Source organism: Triticum aestivum, chromosome 4A (genome assembly GCF_018294505.1).
Source record: "Triticum aestivum cultivar Chinese Spring chromosome 4A, IWGSC CS RefSeq v2.1, whole genome shotgun sequence".
NCBI lineage: Eukaryota > Viridiplantae > Streptophyta > Magnoliopsida > Poales > Poaceae > Triticum > Triticum aestivum.
The window spans coordinates 24,814,030-24,835,351 of NC_057803.1; positions in this window are offsets into that span (position 1 = coordinate 24,814,030).

Here is a 21,322-nt window from a genome sequence, read left to right on the forward strand (position 1 = left end):
ACCCATTTTTGTGGTAACAAACACTAATGTGTGTTTCGCATGCGTGCAAATTTTTACAATGGGTCTCGGCAAAAGAAAACTTGATGATGACTGCTTTTGGAAGCATTTCGAAGCATCGATTTTTTTTTATTTGCCTAGAGTTGCATGAAACTGCATTTTCCAGTTAGTGCGTGCTAGCTCCAAGCTAGTTTTTTTCTTCCGACAGAGCTCCAAGCTAGTCTTGTCTTGACTAATGAGATACCATTTTTTTCCTCTCGGGACAACACTTTCCTTCTCAGTTGGTACCAAACGTACACATTAATTCGCAGAAGGGACCGCTCTTGTCGACGCAACTTGCCACTGCGACAGTGGCAGTGGCAGTTGCAGTGCCTCCCTCGTTCTATCAGTCTCGTCAGTTCGTATGTGAGGAGAAAAAGCTATGATTCCTGTGAATGCGATTACGAAAACTCAATGCCAAATCGACCATTCAGCCCATAATTTTTCTATAAAAAAGGTAATACCTTAATATCAAACTGATAACAATTGCACAGGAAATTCGCAGGGGCACGCACCTGCCAAAGCCTTGCCTAGCCGCTCAATTGCTTCGCGATTCGCAAACTAGTTGAATCCGTACAAAGGCACAATATGTTTTAAGTTTCAATAGTTCAAAAAATTTTAATTAAAACTTACAATTTTCTTGCTCACTCTGACCAAGTTTCATAGATAAAATTTAAAGAATCTTTTTGTCGGTCCTAGACACAAAAATCAGGATTATATCAGTCGCTTGTAATAAGTTTCAAGTGTTGAAACTTATTTTTTTATGAAAATACCAGATCTATTATAAAGATTCATCGCAAGTACAAAACCACTCTAAACATAATAAAAATTACATCGAGGTTCATGGACAACCGAACAACCATTGCCGCTGCTAGAACCTGTCGCCGACGCGCCGCTCCCATACCGGAGCCGGCCTGACCTTGACGATGACAACCTGGAAGTCTTCATGCACATGACCCTAAGGACCAACATTCAGGAGCCGCAGTCGTCGTCATTGAATACTTGAATCGATCTAAAGAACCTGACATCAAATCTCACTGTTGCGTATGCACTACGAGAAACCCTAACCTCGTCGCTTCAAGGAGCTGGCAGGAATCTACGTCGGAGCACTGTCTAATCCGTCCCCGACAAATGAACTTGAGGAGGATCGAAACCCGAAAGACTGACTCGAAGAAAAAGCATCACCCTTGTGAGAACCAAAACCCTACCTATCTAAGCCAAGGCACCAGGAATACCCTCCCCGCCACCGACCGCCAGAGCGGCAGGCAGAGTGGAAGAGAATCCACGGGCTCGCCGGCGAAGATCGAAGGGAAGAAGACTTTCCCTAGTCGCCTTCCGAGAGGAGGGAAAAAAGCTTCTGTACTTTCAAGAGTTGAAACTTAATATTTATTTTCAAAATTTGTCAAAACATATTTAAAATGGATCTTAATAAAAGCTCTCATCATGAGAAATACGAATATGAAAACATTACTTAATTTAGACTTTCGATTCAAAAGATATAAAAATTAAAAATAAGAAGCCAAAATAAAAGCACGCGCGAGGGACTTGGTGCCCTGAGACCGTGCCACAAATCCTCGTCCACAATTGCCCCCAGCCTCTACAGTGACAGAGATATTCGGAGCTAGTCGGGACATTGATCCATACGTTTCTATTCGAAATTCGATGACTGGTACTCCAAAGGCAACACCCAAAACGAAGCTCACAGGATTCCCCACACCAATTTGTCTCGAGCAAGCAGGGACGAAGCCAGAAAATAGAGATAGGGGGGGGGGGGGGGCAAGAACTAAAAACATCAAAATCTTTGGATACATAGTCACATAACTTAGTAAATATTGGAAGAAAAAATAGTCAATGTACGTCTGTTGCTCCACAATAAGAATAAAAATTACATATCTATTAATTTGAAGTCGGATTTACGAGCACCAGTATCAAATATCTCAATAATATCATCGGAGCTAAACTTGGCTGCTATTTCCTTCTCAATGTAGACTATAGTGCAATGACGAAGAAAATCATCTCCCAATTTACTTCGGAGACGTGTCTTGACAAGTTTCATTGCGGAAAAGGCTCGCTCTGCTGTTGAGGTTGACACCGGAAGAGTTATTACTAATCGTAACAACCTCTCAACCATAGGATAATCAGAAGACTTGCCAGTTTTAATTATTCCTTTTGTCATATCAGCAAATGATTTGCAATTTTTGATCTCTGGATGGTTCAATGTATCAAGCTGGAAATGTGGTAATTCACACTCCAACCGATCTCTTTCTTGACTAGAAAAATCAGCAGGATAGAATTTTTCCACTAGAGTGCATATCTTTGACTTGTTGAAGGCATCATGTCTAGGGTCCAATGATGAACAAAGATCTAGAAGCTCCGTAACTTGAGAACTGAATCGATCATTCAACTCTATCACTTGTTGATCTATTGCAACATTAAACACATCTACTTTGTAATGATGGATAACGGTGGTGTTGTCATGCTTATTTCTTGATTTTGTTACATCAACATACATATAATTGCAATATATATATGAAAAAACATGAATTAGTTGCATGATTTAGACAATAATGAGTAAGTTGGCAAGTGACTAAATCTCTACATTGGAATTTAATGAACATAGAGATAGGGAAAGAGACATACCTTTGATCCATGTCCGAGATATCAATCTCATGTTTCACACAAAATGATTTGACATCTTCAAAAAGACTTTCCCATCCATCTTCTCTCAGTTCAGCAAGCAACGACTTTGTGTTAGAAACACAATCCAATGCATTAGAAATATCCAAACTTTTATTTTGCAGTTTAACACACAAGATATCCGTGATTTTCATAATTCTTTCCATTAGGTGCAGAATGAAGACAAAATCAAATGTGTTTAATATCTTCAGGGCACCTGCAGCGTCTCCTCTTGAATTCCTTGTAGCTGAGCGATTAGTTGCTACACTTCTTAGAACTGAAATAGTTGCAGCAAACATCTTGAGCAAACTTTTGATTGACTTATAGTGTGAACTCCATCTCGTGTCCCCGGCCCTTTGTAAAGATCCTATTTGATTAGCCCCTCTTCCAGTGTCAAGCTCTCCCAATTCATTCTCTCTAGCAACTTCAGCTGCCTGGTTTTCTAGTAACTCATCATTACATTTGGGAGATGCACTAACTGTATTCACAACAAAATTTGCATGTTGGAAAAAATTGTGAACCTCATTTATCTTCCTTGAAGCGGCAACCAATGCCAATTGGAGTTGATGAGCTAGACAATGGATATAATAAGCATAAGGACACTCTTGGAGAATTAGAGCCTTTATCCCATTCCGCTCCCCTCTCATATTGCTTGCTCCATCGTACCCTTGGCCTCTAATATCTTTCACATTCAACCCATTAGCAACTAGGACAGCAATGATGTTATTCTTGAGAGTCAAAGCACAAGTGTCACTAACATGAACAAGATCAAGGAAACGCTCCCTTATCAACCCTTCTATGTTCACAAACCGAACAACTACTGCCATCTGCTCTTTTTTAGACTCATCCCGACATTCATCAACCAGTATTGCAAACTTTCTATTACCCATTTCTTCTTTAATTAAGGTTTGCACTTTCCGTGAAATTATGCTAGCAATTTCCTTCTGAATAGTTGAGGAGGTGTAATTTGCATTTCTAGGAGCATTCTGTACAACTTCTTGTACATCCTTATTATAAGAAGCCAAAAGCTTAATCATTTCCTTGAAATTACCTTGATTCTTGGAATCCTCAGATTCATCGTTTCCTCTAAATGGACATGCTTGGAACATTAACCACCTGATGCAATCAATAGAGAATAATTATTAGATATAATGTATTAAGAAAATTGTCTTAAATTAAATATGTGTTGCTTACCTCATGGCATCAATAGAAGTCTTAAGCCTTAGTCTTGCATCAAGAACCATTTGCTTAGTTTGCTTTTTCATCACCTTGTCAATATGAATTGGATTATTTTTCAGATTTTCGTAACACCGAACTGCAAAGTTATGAGCAGAGCTGGGAGTAGTGCCCATATGTTTGAGAAAAGCACATTCTTTTCCATTGTTAACCTTCTTCCACTTATCAAATCCTTTGACAGTGAATGTGTCCGAACCACACTTCCCAACTGGCTTCTTCGAAAAGAGAAAACAAGGCAAACAATAGGCACATTTTGTACCAGTCAAATATTCCAACCACCAAAAATTTGTGTACCAATCTTTTTGGAATCGCCGACGAACAACACTTCTCTCATTATATTCATAATTATCCAATTCGGGCTGATAGACCCCCTCACATATATAAAAATGCCTAGCATCATCTTGCTTTTCTGGAGGGAGTTGCCAAATTTAAGGGCGCCTCCCTGGGTCTCGATCATATTTTGTGGTTATGACTGTAGCTTCTTCTGTAACTTCTGGCACTGGAACATCTTGAGCATCACCTTCAGCACGACTAGGGTTGTTCTCTTCGCTAGGTTGCACATCATTTGTATTAGCACCATCACCATGTTCACATGGTTGAGAGCTTGAACCAATTGGCTTGAAAAAAGTATGGATTGATTCTGATTGAGCCCTCTTACTCTTCATGTCTACAGAACACAATTGGACAATAAATAAAATTCTAATTAGCTTTTAATGTCTATATTCTTACAATTGCATTCCAAGACAAGACAGAAATCAATCTAATGCTGGTGCTGCAAAAAAACTGACCTTTTTTTCTTGTTTGGTCGCTCATCAGGTGTGGCCGGCCGGAATACGCCGGGGCAGGGGAAGTCTCAGGGACAGTCGGACGGAGGCCTTCCCGTCTGAACGGAACGGATGGAGAGATTAGATAGAGGATAGACTATGGAGGCGGCCGGCGGCAGCGAGCAAGTTTTTCGGATCGCAAGAACGAGCATATTGAAAACGAAGCAGAAGACCTGGTACACGCCGCTGCGGCGCTGCGTAGGTCATGCGTATTTCTTCCAACTCCTTGTCTTCCATCCACAGATCATGGTGGGCTGGGCTGTGTTTCATTTTCCCTTTTGCTGATATATTTGGGCCTTTGGTGATGTGTGTACGTACATGACTCTAGGCTGGGCCTCTGCCTATGAGAGCATGGGGGGGGGAGACAACTAGAAATTGTGTGCGTAAGAAGGAAAATATCGCTCGTAACTAATCTCTATCAAGGGATAACCAGATCGTTGGGGGGGGGGGTCTAGCCCCCCTGGCCCCCCCCCTTAAATCCGTCACTGCCTCTCATATTGCTTGCTCCATCGTACCCTTGGCCTCTAATATCTTTCACATTCAACCCATTAGCAACTAGGATAGCAATGATGTTATTCTTGAGAGTCAAAGCACAAGTGTCACTAACATGAACAAGATCAAGGAAACGCTCCCTTATCAACCCTTCTATGTTCACAAACCGAACAACTACTGCCATCTGCTCTTTTTTAGACTCATCCCGACATTCATCAACCAGTATTGCAAACTTGCTATTACCCATTTCTTCTTTAATTGAGGTTTGCACTTTCCGTGAAATTATGCTAGCAATTTCCTTCTGAATAGTTGAGGAGGTGTACTTTGCATTTCTAGGAGAATTCTGTACAACTTCTTGTACATCCTTATTATTAGAAGCCAAAAGCTTAATCATTTCCTTGAAATTACCTTGATTCTTGGAATCCTCAGATTCACCATTTCCTCTAAATGGACATGCTTGGAACATTAACCACCTGATGCAATCAATAGAGAATAATTATTAGATATAATGTATTAAGAAAATTGTCTTCAATTAAATATGTGTTGCTTACCTCATGGCATCAATAGAAGTCTTAAGCCTCAGTCTTGCATCAAGAACCATTTGCTTAGTTTGCCTTTTCATCACCTTGTCAATATGAGTTGGATTGTTTTTCAGATTTTCATAACACCGAACTGCAAAGTTATGAGCAGAGCTGGGAGTAGTGCCCATATGTTTGAGAAAAGCACATTCTTTTCCATTGTTAACCTTCTTCCACTTATCAAATCCTTTGACAGTGAATGTGTCCGAACCACACTTCCCAACTGACTTCTTCGAAAAGAGAAAACAAGGCAAACAATAGGCACATTTTGTATCAGTCGAATATTCCAACCATCAAAAATTTGTGTACCAATCTTTTTGGAATCGCTGACGAACAACACTTCTTTCATTATATTCATAATTATCCAATTCGAGCTGATAGGCCCCTGATGGAGTCATGTACCTAGGGTAGGGTCACAGACCTGATCTAAGTACCCTGCCCAAGGACACCCTTAGAAGAGATCACCTTCCAGTCGACCTACGAGGGACTCACTCGACTGACTTGAAGGACTCGACCACGAAGACTCACTCGACCACCAGAAGGTCAAGAGGCACTCTGCACTGCAATGGCCTGTAAATAAGTAGACTTTATGATAGTAAAGACACTTTATGTGGGGTGTTACCAGTAAGGCTCCGGACTTAATGTACCTTAAACCCTTCATTACGTGGGTTGGCTGGGGTCCTGGCGCACTCTATATAAGCCACCCCCCTCCACAGGCAGAAGGGTTCGGCACCCTGTAATCCATATACACATAATCCACTCGACCGCCTCCGGGCTCCGAGACGTAGGGCTTTTACTTCCTCTGAGAAGGGCCTGAACTCGTACATCTCTTGTGTTTACAACCTCTCCATAGCTAGGACCTTGCCTCTCCATACCTACCCCCCACTCTACTGTCAGACTTAGATCCACGATAGTTGGCGCCCACCGTGGGGCGGGTGTTTTAGGGATTTTGTGGAGGAGTTGCGATTCTTTCGAGTACTTTCATCATGGTCGCTGTTGGAGTTTTGGTCGAGGGTCGAGAGATTCGTCTCGGTGCTCTCACCTTCGTCGCCGACGACTCCGCATGGCTCCAGGAGGCTCCACTCGACGTCGATGCGCTCCCCGTCCGCGTGCGACGCATTTTCGCGCATGTGTCCGCGGCGTTCTGTTGCGGCAACCGTCGACCCCATATCGGTCGACTCCCCTATCGACCACCCTCCCGGTCTCCCGCCAGCGCAAGCGCTCGGGTCGGTCGAGGCTTCAGCGGTGGGTGAGACACGCGGTGGCTCGCCAGACGGCCACCACCCAAGTTGCGGCAATCGAGCCCGACGAATCTCTCTACGGCCTGTTCGATCTGTCGACTGGCTCCGTAGAAACTGCATCCGAATGCGATAGCAGTGATCCAGCGGCGGAAATCTTGATGGTCGACGGGCCTCGCAGCCCCCCTGGCTTCGCCTATGATGGTGGGGCAGGCGACGGAGGCGACCCCGCACGAGACCACGAAGAGTATCAGCCCGAGCCACTCGACTCTCTGCAAAGAGAGGAACTTCGCCGCAGGAACATGGATGCCCTGCACACTCCCATCGCAGGGGAAACCCCCGAGGCTCGCGCCTTGGAGGAGGCTCGTTTGGCCAATTTGGCCGAACGCGCTCGCCTGGAGAATCTTCAGCGAGCACTCGACGAGCGCGCGCGGCAACGAGTTCCCGACGCCAGTCGACGTCAACTCTTCCCGCCGACTCAGGTATATCGAACCCCAATCCAGAATTTAGCAGCTGCGACCCGTATTGCAGAGTCCATCCAACCCTCTCAGTCGGAAGCTGGCAGAGGCTTGATGCAGATCAGGGATCTGCTCCGGGCAGCAGGAGATCAGAATTCAGCCATGTCGCAGTCGCGCAACAGAATTCACAGTCGATCCATCGCTGCGAATACGGTTCAGTCGGCTCACAGTCCCAGATCGCCTCCGCGGCGTGAGGGGCGCGAGAATCGGTGAGACCAATATGGAGACCAACACGACCGAGATGATAGGCGTCGAGTGCCCACTTCCCCTCCGAGGGGTGGGTCTTACGCTCCTCGGCAGCAAGATGACAGACGTCAGCTCAGTGCGGGGCGAAGAGTTCTAGTCGACCCCAGAGAACCAGGCTTCGATGCGCGATCCATTATCGTGCAAGGCTTGGTCGACCGGAACAGAGCCCATCGAGGTGGACTCGACAGAGATGCGCCCACGAGCAGTCGAGTGCACGTTTCTGGTCCGGAATGTTTCAGCAGAGCTATCAGAGCCGCAGTGATTCCTCCCAATTTCAGGTTGGCAACAGGAGTCAGCAAGTTCACCGGTGAGTCTAAGCCTGAAACTTGGCTTGAGGACTACCGAGTGGCAGTTCAGATTGGTGGTGGGAATGACGAGGTGGCCATGAAGCATTTGCCTCTCATGTTGGAAGGTTCTGCCAGAGCGTGGTTGAATCAGTTACCTCCTAGCAGTATTTACACTTGGGAAGATCTGTCCCGAGTGTTTGTCAGAACGTTTGAAGGAACTTGCAAGCGACCGGCTGGATTGACGGAGCTGCAAGTCTGCGTGCAGAAGACCAATGAGACCCTCAGGGAGTATATTCAGAGATGGATCACTTTGCACCATACTGTGGAGAATGTGTCTGATCATCAGGCAGTCTGCGCCTTCAAGGATGGTGTCAAGAACAGAGAATTGAGTTTGAAATTTGGTCGAACCGGAGACATGACCTTGAGTCGGATGATGGAAATTGCTACCAAGTACGCCAACGGTGAAGAGAAGACCGACTCCGAAGCGGCAAGCACAAGCCGAGCCAGTCGGAGAAGGGAAACACCAGTCGAAAACAGAAGCGGAAGGCTGAACCGGCAGCTCCTGGAGAGGCTCTGGCCGTGGCTCATGGAAAGTTTAAAGGGAAACCAAAAGGATCCTGGAACCCTAAGAAGGTAAAGGATAAAGAAGGGAACGACGTGATGGATATGCCATGTCATATCCACACGAAGAAAGACGAAGAGGGGAATATCATTTACCCAAAACATACCACTCGCCAATGTCGACTCCTGATCCAGCAGTTTCAAGGAAAACAGTCTAAAGACAAGGAAAAGGAGTCGGACAAGGCCGAAGACAAGGAGGACAGTGAGGAAGGATATCCGCATGTCAACTCCACTCTGATGATCTTTGCAGATGTGGAAAGCAAGAGTCGACTGAAAGTCATTAACCGCGAGGTGAACATGGTTACCCCAGCAAAAGCAAATTATTTGAGATGGTCCCAAACACCCATCACATTCAACCAATCTGATCACCCGACTCATATTGCCACCCCTGGGAGGCAAGCTTTGGTGGTCGATCCAGTTGTCGAAGGCACTCGACTGACAAAAGTGCTGATGGACGGTGGTAGCGGGCTGAATTTGTTGTATGCAGACACACTGAAAGGAATGGGCATTCCGATGTCCCGACTGAGCACCAGTAACATGAGATTTCATGGAGTTATACCAGGGAAGAAAGCCGAGTCACTCGGCCAAATAGCTCTGGACGTGGTGTTTGGTGATTCGAAACATTTTCGCAAAGAGAAGTTGACGTTTGAGGTCGTGGATTTTCAGAGTGCATATCATGCCATTTTGGGGAGACCAGCTTATGCACGGTTCATGGCTCGACCATGTTACGTGTACCTCAAATTGAAGATGCCCGGCCCCAAAGGAGTGATCACTGTCACCGGTGATCGGAAAAAGGCACAAGAGTGCTTTCAGAAGGGCTCAAAGATTGCTGATTCCCAGGTGACAGCGGTCGAGTTTGAAGAATACAAGCAAAACGCATATTCGAGTGATTTGCTGCGATCCAAGAAACCCACCACAGAATCTGCATTTCAGTCGTCCGGTGAGACGAAGCCTGTTCACATTCACCCGACCGACCCCGATGCAGCACCGACCCACATCTCCACAACACTCGACCCGAAATAGGAAGAAGCGCTCATCCAGTTCCTCCGTGAGAACTGGGACATTTTTGCATGGAAGCCCGCTGACATGCCAGGTGTTCCCAGGGGACTGGCTGAGCATCGCCTAAGAGTCGACTCATCAGCAAAACCAGTCAAAGAGCATCTTCGGCGGTCCGCCGTCCAGAAGAGAAAAGCCATTGGTGAGGAAGTGGCTCGACTGTTGGCGGCAGGATTTATCCGAGAGATATACCACTCCGAGTGGCTCGCTAATGTCGTCATGGTTCCTAAGAAGGACAAGTCGCTCCGAATGTGCATTGATTTCAAGCACATCAACCGGGCCTGCCCGAAAGATCATTTTCCTGTCCCTCGCATAGATCAAATTGTTGACTCGACCGCGGGATGTGAGAGATTGTCTTTTCTAGACGCCTACTCCGGGTACCACCAGATCCGTCTGTACGGACCCGACGAGGTAAAAATAGCTTTCATCACTCCATTCGGGTGCTTCTGCTATATCACCATGCCATTCGGCCTCAAGAATGCCGGAGCCACATTTATGCGAATGATTCAGAAGTGTCTACTCACTCAAATCAGTCGGAATGTGGAAGCGTATATGGATGATATCGTCGTCAAGTCACGAAAAGGTTCCGACCTGCTCGCCGACCTCGCCGAAACATTTGCCAACCTCAGAAGGTATGATATCAAGCTCAATCCATCAAAGTGCACATTCGGAGTTCCTGGTGGCAAGTTACTCGGTTTTCTCATTTCCGAGCGAGGGATCGACGCTAATCCAGAAAAGATCGGCACCATTCTCCGAATGAAACGCCCTGTGCGAGTGCATGATGTCCAGAAGCTTACTGGATGCTTGGCCGCATTAAGTCGATTCATCTCACGACTCGGTGAAAAGGCATTGCCTCTTTACCGACTGATGAAGAAGGCAGACAAGTTCGACTGGACTCCAGAAGCTGATGCAGCATTTGCCGAGCTAAAAGCTCTGCTCTCCACCCAGCCGGTGATTGCTGCTCCGATCAGCAAAGAGCCTATGTTGCTTTATATCACAGCCACAGGACAAGTCATCAGTACAGTGCTTACGGTCGAGCGGGAAGAAGAAGGAAAAGTTTTCAAAGTTCAGCGCCCAGTGTATTATTTGTCTGAAGTCTTGACTCCATCCAAGCAGAGATATCCTCATTATCAGAAGCTTGTGTATGGAATATACATGACCACAAAGAAGGCTGCTCATTATTTCTCTGATCATTCCATCACAGTCGTCAGCGACGCTCCACTATCAGAGATTTTGCACAACAGAGATGCAACTGGTCGAGTGGCGAAATGGGCGATTGAACTTCTTCCCCTTGATATCAAGTTTGAGGCAAAGAAAGCCATTAAGTCCCATGCAATAGCAGATTTCCTCGCCGAGTGGATTGAACAGCAGCAACCGACTGAAGTTCACTCGGAGCATTGGACCATGTTTTTTGATGGCTCTAAGATGTTGAATGGTTCCAGTGCTGGGGTTGTCCTGGTTTCCCCCAGAGGAGATAAGCTCAGATATGTGCTCCAGATTCACTTTGATTCCTCCAACAATGAGGCAGAGTATGAGGCCCTCTTATACGGATTGCGCATGGCCATTTCACTCGGCGTCCGTTGCCTGATGGTCTATGGCGATTCAGATTTAGTGGTCAACCAAGTGATGAAGGAGTGGGACGTGAGAAGCCCAGCCATGACTGGATACTGCAGTGCAGTGAGGAAGCTGGAAAAGAAGTTCGAGGGGTTGGAGCTCCATCATATACCTCGACTGAAAAATCAAGCAGCTGATGATCTAGCAAAGATAGGTTCCAAGAGAGGAGCCATTCCGAGTGGTGTGTTCTTGGAGCATATACACACTCCGTCGGTCAAAGAAGATCCTTTCACCGAAGAAGCTCCACAGCCCAAGAGTGCCACAGATCCGACTGAGGTTGAAGTCCCAGCAGTGGTCGACTTGGTCATGGAGGTCTTGGTGGTCATTCCCGACTGGACAGTTCCGTATATCGCGTATATCCTAAGAAAAGAGCTCCCGGAGGATGAGGAAGAGGCTCGACAGATCGTCCGTCGATCTAAAGCCTTTACCGTAATCAAAGGACAGCTATATAGAGAAAGCGCGACTGGAGTTGGTCAGAAGTGCATAACACCAGAAGAAGGTCGAATCATCCTTAATGATATCCACTCGGGAACCTGTGGTCATCATGCATCCTCTCGGACCATCGTGGCCAAAGCATACCGAGCCGGATTTTACTGGCCAAAGGCGAATGGGATGGCAAAGGAAATAGTGGATAAGTGCGAGGGATGTCAGTTCTACTCGAATATGTCGCACAAGCCTGCATCAGCTCTGAAGACCATTCCACTCGTCTGGCCTTTCGCAGTATGGGGGTTGGACATGGTCGGTCCTTTGAGAACAGGGCGAAGTGGCTTCACGCATGTACTGGTGGCAGTCGACAAGTTCACCAAGTGGATTAAGGCTAAACCAATCAAGAACCTTGACGCCGGTGCTGCTGTTAGCTTCATCAGGGAACTGATATTCAGATATGGAGTCCCGCACAACATCATTACGGATAATGGGTCGAACTTTGACTCGGAAGAATTCAGGGATTTATGCAACTCTCAAGGCACACGAGTCGACTATGCTTCGGTCGCACATCCGCAGACGAATGGACAAGCAGAGCGAGCCAATGGCCTGATTCTCAAGGGATTGAAACCCCGACTGATGCGTGATCTCAAGCATGCAGCTGGAGCTTGGGTCGACGAACTTCCCTCGGTGCTTTGGGGACTGCGGACCACACCTAATCGGTCGACCGGAAGAACTCCATTCTTCCTGGTCTACGGAGCTGAAGCAGTCTTGCCGAGTGATCTTCTCCACAATGCTCCTCGGGTTGAAATCTACAACGAAGCAGAAGCTGAACAAGCGCGGCAGGACGCAGTCGACCTTTTAGAGGAAGAAAGGGAGATGGCTCTGACCCGGTCGACCATCTACCAACAAGATTTGCGTCGTTTCCACGCCAGAAATGTGAGGGGTCGAGCCTTCCAGGAAGGAGATTTAGTTCTCCGAGTGGATCAGAAGAAACAACACAAGCTTGCTCCTTCTTGGGAAGGACCCTTCATCGTCACCAAAGTTCTCCACAAAGGGGCGTACTGTCTTTACAACGTCGAACATAATATCGACGAGCCCCGAGCTTGGAACGCGGAACTACTCCGCCCATTTTACACTTAAGTTTATCACTCGGATGAGTTGCAATAAAGTACTTCTGTAGTTCATGGATCTCAAAATAATAGTGTCATAGTTCCTCCATAATTTTTGTCACTTTTTATTTTGTCCAATAAAAATTTCCCCTCAGTGGGTGACTTAGCCGCGAATCCGTTTCGCCTAAGTTTGTAAAAATCCTACCGAGTGGTGAGCCAGACTCCCACTCAGAGGCTTAGCTGCGAATCCGTTTCGCCTAAGATTAAATAAAATCCTACCGAGTGGTAAGCCAGACTTCCACTCGGGGGCTTAGCTGCAGCCCAGTGCTCGCCTAAGTTATGAAAATCCTACCGAGTGAAGAGCAAACCTCTCACTCGGGGGCTTAGCTGCAGCCCAGTGCTCGCCTAAGTTATGAAAATCCTACCGAGTGGTAAGCCAGACTTCCACTCGGAGGCTTAGCTGCAGCCCAGTGCTCGCCTAAGATATAAAAATCCTACCGAGTGAAGAGCAAACCTCTCACTCGGGGGCTTAGCTGCAGCCCAGTGCTCGCCTAAGATATAAAAATCCTACCGAGTGAAGAGCAAACCTCTCACTCGGGGGCTTAGCTGCAACCCAGTGCTCGCCTAAGTTATCAAAATCCTACCGAGTGAAGAGCAAACCTCTCACTCGGGGCTTAGCTGCAGCCCAGTGCTCGCCTAAGATATAAAAATCCTACCGAGTGAAGAGCAAACCTCTCACTCGGGGGCTTAGCTGCAGCCCAGTGCTCGCCCAAGATATAGAAATCCTACCGAGTGAAGAGCAAACCTTTCACTCGGGGGCTTAGCTGCAGTCCAAGTACTCGCCTAAGTTATGAAAATCCTACCGAGTGGTAAGCCAGACTTCCACTCGGAGGCTTAGCTGCAGCCCAGTGCTCGCCTAAGATATAAATATCCTACCGAGTGAAGAGCAAACCTCTCACTCGGGGGCTTAGCTGCAGCCCAGTGCTCGCCTAAGTTATCAAAATCCTACCGAGTGAAGAGCAAACCTCTCACTCGGGGGCTTAGGTGCAGCCCAGTGCTCGCCTAAGATATAAAAATCCTACCGAGTGAAGAGCAAACCTCTCACTCGGGGGCTTAGCTGCAGCCTAGTGCTCGCCTAAGATATAAAAATCCTACCGAGTGAAGAGCAAACCTCTCACTCGGGGGGGCTTAGCTGCAGCCCAGTGCTCGCTTAAGATATAGAAATCCTACCGAGTGACGAGCGAACCTCTCACTCGGGGGCTTAGCTACAGTCCAAGTACTCGCCTAAGTTATCAAAATCCTACCGAGTGAAGAGCAAACCTCTCACTCGGGGGCTTAGCTGCAGCCCAGTGCTCGCCTAAGATATAAAAATCCTACCGAGTGAAGAGCAAACTTCTCACTCGGGAGGCTTAGCTGCAGCCCAGCGCTCGCCTAAGTGGATTAAGGAATAAGTCAACTGCAGTGAGCGTCTTGCTTTGAACCTGCAAAAGACATTTTGAGCCAAAAGCAATCATATTCAAACACCAAATTCAAGTTCAGATCGATACCTAAAGGAACCGAAAGTGCTCAGGCGCTAAGCCTGTTAAGGTTTATCGGTTACAACTCCACTCGGCATACCGAGGCAAATTTAAAGCGTCGAGCTTAGAAGAAGTTTTTTACCCCTCCTGTGGAGGGCTGGAAGGTGCAACAAACTCATCAAGATCAATTCCATCTGCGATCCGAGTGGCAGCAGCAAGGAAAGTTTCCATAAAGGACCTGAAGTCGTGTTTCTTGGTGTTGGCCACCCGGAGGGCAGCCAGCTTGTCTTCTCGCGCATCTTTGCAGTGGACTCGGGCCAGACACAGAGCAACATCTGCACCACACCGAGCCGAGGACTTTTTCCACTCCTGCACTCGACCAGGGACAGCGTTCAAACGAGCCATCAGCGACTCGAGGTCGTTCTGGAGTGTCTCCCCGGGCCAGAGCATTGAGTCAATGCGAGATGTGGCGACCTTCAGCCTTGCAAGATAGTCCACGGCAGCTGCAACACGGGACTCCAGTCGGAAAACATTCATGGCAACTTCGTCGTTCACCGGAGAATTGACGGGGTCAAGGTTTGGTTCCAGCCGGCTAGTCTCTTCTTCAAAGTTTTGACAAAATTCTGCAAGGACGATCACCGAGTCAAGGCAATGGTCGAATGAAAAAAAAAACCACAGTTGAAAATGATTGTTGAAGGTTTACCTTCAAGCATAAGAAACAGCTTCTTGGCAAGACCACTCAGGAAGACCTCCAGATCATTTTCTTCCCAAGAACAGCTTTCAGAGTAGCATTTTCTTGCTCAAGCTTTGCGACTGAAGCTAACTTCTCGTCAACAAGCTTGATCTTCTCAGCTAGTTCAAGGTCTTTTTTCCTTTGGGCCTCCCTCACCTTACCTGCAAGTTACAGCAAGATCAGATTTTGAAACAAATGAAGGGAAAAAGCAGTCGTCGAGGTCTCACCAAACATACCTTCGGTCTCCTCCTTTGCCTTCGTCAGATTCTCCTGAACCAGCTTCAAATTCAGCTCGAGCTGAATGTGCTTGTTTTCCAGTTCAGTGTAGCGAGCCGCAAGGTCACAGGAGTTCTGCGAAGAACCAATCGACTAAATGTCAAAGATAATTCACTTCCGGGTGGAAAAGGAAAAATCACGCGTTTCTAAGACTACAGCTGAATCCAAGCATTCGACCGGTTTGCGAAATCCAGTCGCCATAGTCGAATGACAGAAAGACTGAAATTATAAAGCCTAAGGCCGACTGCCAGCAGTCGACCTTAGCCTTGGGGACTACACCCAGTGGGTGCACTCAGCGTGCCCCCACTAATCCTATTGAAGACAGAGTCGACCAGTCGACCTCAAAAAAAAGAGAGATGTATTCTTTAACACTGTAATCGACTGCAAGCAGTCGACCACAGTCTCGGGGACTACACCCAGTGGGTGCACTCAGCCTTCCCCCACCAGTTTGCGAAATCCATTCGCCATAGTCGAATGACGGAAAGACTAAAATTATAAAGCCTAAGGCCGACCGCCAGCAGTCGACCCTAGCCTTGGGGACTACACCCAGCGGGTGCACTCAGCGTGCCCCCGCTAACACGGAGTTTAAATCGACACACCCAGTGGGTGATTACTATAAATTCTGGAAAGAAAACAAGCGGTGGTCGACTGACCTGAACATTGCTTTGAAGGGCGGAACTGGCGTCGTAAGCTGCCTGGCTCGCATCCCGGATGGTCTTCAACTGCTCCATCATGATCCCTGCCTGGCGTATCGCCTCCTTCGTGGCGCCAGCTTGGTCCTCTGGGACGTGGTGCGTCATGAAGAGGGAGGGCTGCAGAGCACTCGTCAGTGGATCTGCGAAGGACACAGTGTGTCGAGTGGTGTTCTCCTCCTCCGCGACCAGAGTCTCAGGCACCGTCACATCCTGGGGCACCCTGCTGGAAGACGCTTTCCTTCTCATTCTGTGCTTCAGCGGTTCCTCATCTTCATCATCATCAGGGAGAGTGATAACAACATTGGATGGAGCTACAGAAAAGAATCAGAATTAGAGATCATGAGTCAGTCGACTAGAAACGGGGTTAAGAGTATAGTACCAGGTTTTGAGGTTGCTGCGTCCTCCATCTCATGATCGTCAGCCCGGGCTGAGGTCTCAGAAGTAGCAGCACTGCAACTCCAAAGAGTCAGTCGACTAACTCCAGCGCCAACCAGAGATAAAGTTCACACAAAACAAGAAGACTTAAGCAACATGATTACCCTGATATGGTGGGAATGGACACCTTCATCTTTGGCAGGTGCTTGGTCTGCTTTGACGGGGCCGCCCTGGGCTGCTTCGATGCCTTTTCAGTCGGCGCCGGAGAGGTGGTCCGAGGACGCTTGGTCGACTGTGTAACAGTCGCAACCCCCTTGCCACATTCAGTCGCAGGGTCATGGACAAGTTTCGACCGCCTTTCCGAGCGCGGTGGTGCGACCTCCTCCTCCTCCTCCTCCTCTTCCTCGTCCTCATCGTCATCATCATCATCGTCATCATCATCATCATCATCCTCAGCGGCGTCCGAGTCCCACTCCTCCTCCTGGCTCTCGCCCCCGCTCGCTTCTCCCTCCTCGGTCGGAGCCTGTGCTCCATTGGGCATCGAGTACAGCTCAGTGAGGGCCTGATAGACATCAAGACAAAGATCAGTCGACCGATCGGCAGAGAAAACAGAAATAAATGCAACGAGAATACAATGACATACCTTGTTTGGATCACTGTGGCAGTCGAGTGGAGGAATCCTTCTGGCTCCGCGAGGGTTATCCTTGTTCCCAGTAACAGCGGTCATCCACCTTTCCAGAGTGGCATCGTCGACTGCTTCTGGATTGACCCGAGTCACATCCTCAGTCCCGTAGTACAACCACATGCAATGGCTCCGGAACTGAAGAGGCTGGATACGACGCCAAAGAAAAACCTCCAGGAGATCCATACCCGTCACTCCCTCCCGAACCAACTGAACTACACGCTCCATCAGCATCTTCACGTCAGCTTTCTCCTCCGGAATCACCTTCAGAGAGGAGGGCTTGTTCACTCGGCCCATGGTGAACTGAGGGAGTCCACTCGACTGCCCCGGCGTTGACTGATCCTGGCAGTAGAACCAGGTCGACTGCCAGCCTCTGACTGACTCGGGAAATATCATGGCTGGGAAGGTGCTCTTGTTCCTCATCTGGATCCCCAGACCCCCACACATTTGGACAACTCGGGTTTTTTCGTCGCCTGGGCTCGCCTTCTTCACGGTCTGAGAGCGACACGTGAATATGTGCTTGAACAAACCCCAATGTGGTCGACAACCCAGGAAACTCTCACACATGGACACAAACGCGGCAAGATAGGCGATGGAATTCGGGGTGAAGTGGTGGAGTTGCGTCCAAAAAATTTCAAGAAACCACGGAAGAAAATGCTCGGTGGCAAAGAAAATCCGCGGTCGACATGGGTAGCCAGAAGCACGCACTCACCCTCTTCCGGCTGGGGCTGCCACTCTTTCCCCGGAAGCCTCGCAGCTCCATGGGGGATCAGGCCCTCGTTGGCCATGTCGAGGAGATCCTTCTCCGTGATGGTCGACTGGATCCAATCTCCCTGGACCCAGCCTTTCGGCAGGCAAGATCTAGACGAAGACCCGCCACGACTGGTGGATCTCCCCTTCGCCTTCTCCGTCGCCGACGCCTTCTTCGCGCGTTCCAACGCCGCCGTCTTCTCCTTAACCATGGCTGCCGGCGGGACGCGCGAGGATAGGTTGTGCGGAGGCGAGAGCGAGCGCGTTGGGCGGAGACGAAGGGAACAGAGGGAGAATGCTGAGGCACTGTTCAAAAAACCCTCGCCGGGCGCATTTATAAGATCCCTTCCGAGTGGATGACAGGTGGGCCCGGTCGATCTAATCATATCCTAAACAGTTACACGGACGCGATACGTGGTGAAAAAAGCGGCGCGGGGATCGAGGCGTCTATGCCCTGTCCCGTCCGAACACCGCGGTCCGCCCCGCTTCGCGCGCTTCCCCAAATTTCGCATGCCGCGGAATCCGCGAACGGCAGATCGGTCTGCCAGACGCGGGATTTCCTGCGATCCGTCGCTCGGAAATCGGCGAAGTCCAAAAGATCACTCGACGAAGGAAAAGAATGGATCGAGTCGACTGAAGAAAAGTTGTTCACTATCAACAAAGAGATTTTTTGGTTCAAAACAACGCACGACCAGTACACGAAGGCTAATCGGAAACAACATCAACTTCTTCATCACTCGAGCCTCAATCCATTCGGGGGCTAATGATGGAGTCATGTACCTAGGGTAGGGTCACAGACCTGATCTAAGTACCCTGCCCAAGGACACCCTTAGAAGAGATCACCTTCCAGTCGACCTACGAGGGACTCACTCGACTGACTTGAAGGACTCGACCACGAAGACTCACTCGACCACCAGAAGGTCAAGAGGCACTCTGCACTGCAACGGCCTGTAAATAAGTAGACTTTATGATAGTAAAGACACTTTATGTGGGGTGTTACCAGTAACACTCTGGACTTAATGTACCTTAAACCCTTCATTACGTGGGTTGGCTGGGGTCCTGGCGCACTCTATATAAGCCACCCCCCTCCACAGGCAGAAGGGTTCGGCACCCTGTAATCCATATACACATAATCCACTCGACCGCCTCCGGGCTCCGAGACGTAGGGCTTTTACTTCCTTCGAGAAGGGCCTGAACTCGTACATCTCTTGTGTTTACAACTTCTCCATAGTTTCTACCCCCACTCTACTGTCAGACTTAGATCCACGACAGCCCCCTCACATATATAAAAACGCCTAGCATCATCTTGCTTTTCTGGAGGGAGTTGCCAAATTTGAGGGCGCCTCCCTGGGTCTCGATCATATTTTGTGGTTATGACTGTAGCTTCTTCTGTAACTTCTGGCACTGGAACATCTTGAGCATCACCTTCAGCACGACTAGGGTTGTTCTCTTCGCTAGGTTGCACATCATTTGTATTAGCACCATCACCATGTTCACATGGCTGAGAGCTTGAACCAATTGGCTTGAAAAAAGTATGGATTTATTCTGATTGAGCCCTCTTCCTCTTCATGTCTACAGAACACAATTGGACAATAAATAAAATTCTAATTAGCTTTTAATGTCTATATTCTTACAATTGCATTCCAAGACAAGACAGAAATCAATCTAATGCTGGTGCTGCAAAAAAAACTGACCTTTTTTTCTTGTTTGGTCGCTCATCAGGTGTGGCCGGCCGGAATACGCCGGGCGCAGGGGAAGTCTCAGGGGCAGTCGGACGGAGGCCTTCCCTTCTGAACGGAACGGATGGAGAGATTAGATAGAGGATAGACTATGGAGGCGGCCGGCGGCAGCAAGCAAGTTTTTCGGATCGCAAGAACGAGCAGATTGAAAACGAAGTAGAAGACCTGGTACACGCCGCTGCGGCGCTGCGTAGGTCATGCGTATTTCTTCCAACTCCTTGTCTTCCATCCACGGATCATGGTGGGCTGGGCTGTGTTTCCTTTTCCCTTTTGCTGATATATTTGGGCCTTTGGTGCTGCGTGTACGTACATGACTCTGGGCGGGGCATCTGCCTATGAGAGCATGGGGTGGGGGGGGGAGACAACTAGAAATTGTGTGCGTAAGAAGGAAAATATCGCTCATAACTAATCTCTATCAAGGGATGACCAGATCGTTGGGGGGGGGGTCTAGCCCCCCTGCCCCCCCCTTAAAATCGTCCCTGCCTCTCATATTGCTTGCTCCATCGTACCCTTGGCCTCTAATATCTTGCACATTCAACCCATTAGCAACTAGGACAACAATTATGTTATTCTTGAGAGTCAACGCACAAGTGTCACTAACATGAACAAGATCAAGGAAACGCTCCCTTATCAACCCTTCTATGTCGAACAACTACTGCCATCTGCTCTTTTTTAGACTCATCCCGACATTCATCAACCAGTATTGCAAACTTGCTATTACCCATTTCTTCTTTAATTGAGGTTTGCACTTCCGTGAAATTATGCTAGCAATTTCCTTCTGAATAGTTGAGGAGGTGTACTTTGCATTTCTAGGAGCATTCTGTACAACTTCTTGTATATCCTTATTATAAGAAGCCAAAAGCTTAATCATTTCCTTGAAAGTACCTTGATTCTTGGAATCCTCAGATTCATCATTTCCTCTAAATGGACATGCTTGGAACATTAACCACCTGATGCAATCAATAGAGAATAATTATTAGATATAATGTATTAAGAAAATTGTCTTAAATTAAATATGTGTTGCTTACCTCATGGCATCAATAGAAGTCTTAAGCCTCAGTCTTGCATCAAGAACCATTTGCTTAGTTTGCCTTTTCATCACCTTGTCAATATGAGTTGGATTGTTTTTCAGATTTTCATAACACCGAACTGCAAAGTTATGAGCAGAGCTGGGAGTAGTGCCCATATGTTTGAGAAAAGCACATTCTTTTCCATTGTTAACCTTCTTCCACTTATCAAATCCTTCGACAGTGAATGTGTCCGAACCACACTTCCCAACTGGCTTCTTCGAAAAGAGAAAACAAGGCAAACAATAGGCACATTTTGTATCAGTCGAATATTCCAACCACCAAAAATTTGTGTACCAATCTTTTTGGAATCGCCGACGAACATCACTTCTTTCATTATATTCATAATTATCCAATTCAGGCTGATAGGCCCCCTCACATATATAAAAACGCCTAGCATCATCTTGCTCTTCTGGAGGGAGTTGCCAAATTTGAGGGCGCCTCCTGGGTCTCGATCATATTTTGTGGTTATGACTGTAGCTTCGTCTGTAACTTCTGGCACCGGAACATCTTGAGCATCACCTTCAGCAC